The sequence below is a fragment of the Gekko japonicus genome, unplaced genomic scaffold (assembly GCF_001447785.1).
Source record: "Gekko japonicus isolate JY-2015 unplaced genomic scaffold, Gekko_japonicus_V1.1 scaffold358, whole genome shotgun sequence".
Classification (NCBI taxonomy): domain Eukaryota; kingdom Metazoa; phylum Chordata; class Lepidosauria; order Squamata; family Gekkonidae; genus Gekko; species Gekko japonicus.
In genome coordinates this window covers 1108683-1111696 of record NW_015161962.1, presented here as the reverse complement: position 1 = coordinate 1111696, position 3014 = coordinate 1108683, and positions in this window count along the sequence as shown.

The window sequence follows — 3014 nt, the reverse complement described above, 5'->3', positions numbered from 1 at the left end:
GAAAGAGACCTTGGGGTCACAGCGAATAGCTCGACGAAAATGGCAACTCAGTGCGCTGTAGTAGTGAAAAAGGCAATCTCTGTGCGGGCAATTATGAGGAAAGGGATTGAAAATGAAACGACCCACATTATGATGGCCCCCGTAAAGATCTGTGGTGTGGCCTCGTTTGGAAGACAGCGCACAGGCCTGGTCCCTGTACCTGGGGAAGGACATTGCAAAGCGGGGGAAAGGGCAGAGGAGGGCGACCAAGGCGACGAGGGGGTTGGAGCCCCACGAGGAAGGCTGGGGAGTCGGGGACTTTTCAGTTTATAAAAGATATGACTGGGGGAGGGGGCATGGTAGAGGTTTATAATATTATGCATGGGGTGGAGAGCGTCGCCAAAGAGAACTTTTTCTCATTCTTCCCAAATACTAGAACTGGGGGGGGGGGGGCCCGATGAACGAGACAGCGCACAGGCCTGGTCCCTGTACCTGGGGAAGGACATTGCAAAGCGGGGGAAAGGGCAGAGGAGGGCGACCAAGGCGACGAGGGGGTTGGAGCCCCACGAGGAAGGCTGGGGAGTCGGGGACTTTTCAGTTTATAAAAGATATGACTGGGGGAGGGGGCATGGTAGAGGTTTATAATATTATGCATGGGGTGGAGAGCGTCGCCAAAGAGAACTTTTTCTCATTCTTCCCAAATACTAGAACTGGGGGGGGGGGACCCGATGAACGATGGGAAGTAGATTCAGGATGGGCAAAAAGAAATTGTTTCATCAGTGAGTGCTTAAAATGTGGAACGCTGCCAGAGGATACATAGTGGTAGCCACAGGCATTAAAAGGGGATTAGACAGATTCACAGAGGAGAGATCTATCAGCAGCTCCTAGCCAAGGCGACTCAAGGAAACCTCCACGTTCAGAGGCAGTTAAGCGCTGAATCCCAGAGCCAGGGGGCAACGTCACGGGAGGGCCTCAGTCTCCTTGCCCTCCTGTTGGCCCCTGTGTGAGATGGGGTGAGGGACTAGATGGACCCTCACTGGTCTGATCCAGCAGGGCTCTTCTGGTGTTCTTATGAAGGTCTTGGCCTCTCTGCCCTGTGGGTGGCCCTCCAGAGGAACTGGTTGGCCCCTGTGTGAGACAGGAGGCTGGACTGGATGGACCCTCACTAGTCTGATCCAGCAGGGCTCTTTTGAGGTTCTTCTCCGGGGAAGGCCTCGGCCTCTCTGCCCTATTGTTGGCCCTCCAGAGGAACTGGCTGGCCCCTGTCTGAGATGGGAGGCTGGACTAGAGGGACCCTCCTTGGTCTGACCCAGCAGGGAAGGCGTCGGCCTCTCTGCCCTGTTGTTTGGCCCTCCAGAGGAACCGGTTGGCCACTGTGTGAGACAGGATGCTGGACTAGATGGATCCTCACTGGTCTGATCCAGCAGGGTTCTTCTGATGTTCTTCTCAGGGGAAGGCCTCGGCCTCTCTGCCCTCTTGCTGGCCCTCCAGAAGAACTGGTTGAGGCCACTGTGTGAGACGGGATGCTGGACTAGATGGGCCCTCCATGGTCTGACCCAGCAGGGCTCTTCTTGTGTTCTTATTTTCTTACTGGCCAGAGGAGTACACACAGAGGCTCAGTTGTTGGATTGAAATGGATGGAAATGGTTTATTAAGCACAAAGCAGAAGCCACTAAATAAAATAACACAAAAATCAATAAGCTCTTCAAGGCAAGCCAGATAGCACAGGATGCAAAAAACATGCAACGTGCGAGCAGTGAATAACAGACAACTCCTACCTCCTTTCAGGCCACAGAACTAGAACCCATAGACAAATAAACCCAGGAAGTAAGAAATGTTTAAATACAACGTGATCTGTAAAACACACACACACACACACACACACACACTCATATACGGGCAGGAAAAAGAAGTCCCGTGGACCAGCGACGGAAGGTTCTGCAGCTGCCTCCAGCCTGCCCAGTTGAGGGTCACGTCGTCTAAGGTGCCCTTATGTAACCCATGCAGTTTTGTAGCTGTTAACAGCATACAAGGATCAGGCACGCCTGCTTTTGCCAATAGGTGGTGTGGCAATCAACTCCCTTTATGAGCATGCTCAGTGCTTGTAGCCTTCCCTAAAGGAGGCTGGGTATTCCCAGCAGCCAGCAGTTCAGCCTGGCCCAGAAAGAGGCAACATCTTGGGGAGAGGCCTATATAGACTTGGTTGTGTTAAGGCCTGCCTTGAATTATTGCAGGTAAATGCTGTTAACCAATGTAATTATTAGAGATCCTTTCAAACAAAGGTGAAGTTACTTCTTGGGAAGTTATTAAATGTTGGTTTGGGACTATTAAGATACTTAATAGTAATTTCATATGCTTGTGAAAATATGTAATTTTATAGTTATTGATCCTTTTAAATATCTTCCTTAGTATTCTGTTTGTTAAAGCAGCCAGCAGTTCAGCCTGGCCCAGAAAGAGGCAACATCTTGGGGAGAGGCCTATATAGACTTGGTTGTGTTAAGGCCTGCCTTGAATTATTGCAGGTAAATCCTGGAGTCAACTGAGAAGAGCTGCAGCATCCCAAATACAGCCTGGAAACCTCATATGCTGTTCCAGTATCTGTGAGCTTACAACATATGGACTTACAATATATGTATTATTTATGTGCTTAGTAATTTTTCTGTTCTGTGCATCTTTGTGGATGCTGAAGATATCTGTACTTAGTAATATCCTGAAGATTAATTGCTATGAAGTAATAGCAACTAACCAAAAGTGAATGAGGATTTATATGAAAACCTCCATGCTTTGTTTATATAAAGAGTTTATTTTAAATGTTAAAGTGCATTGGTTGTATTGCCTCTTTTATGCCTGTGTTTAAGTACATGTGTAGTAACAGCAGTTACATATTGTTAATAACCATAGGTGGGAGTTCCGCTGTCAAAACCGACTGAACCTGCCCACTCTCCCTATAGATATTAGGACCTTAGTGGGTTACACTTGCACCTTTCTTTGTGTATTGAAGTCAATGAGTTTAGAAGACTGTAACTCTTCTTAAG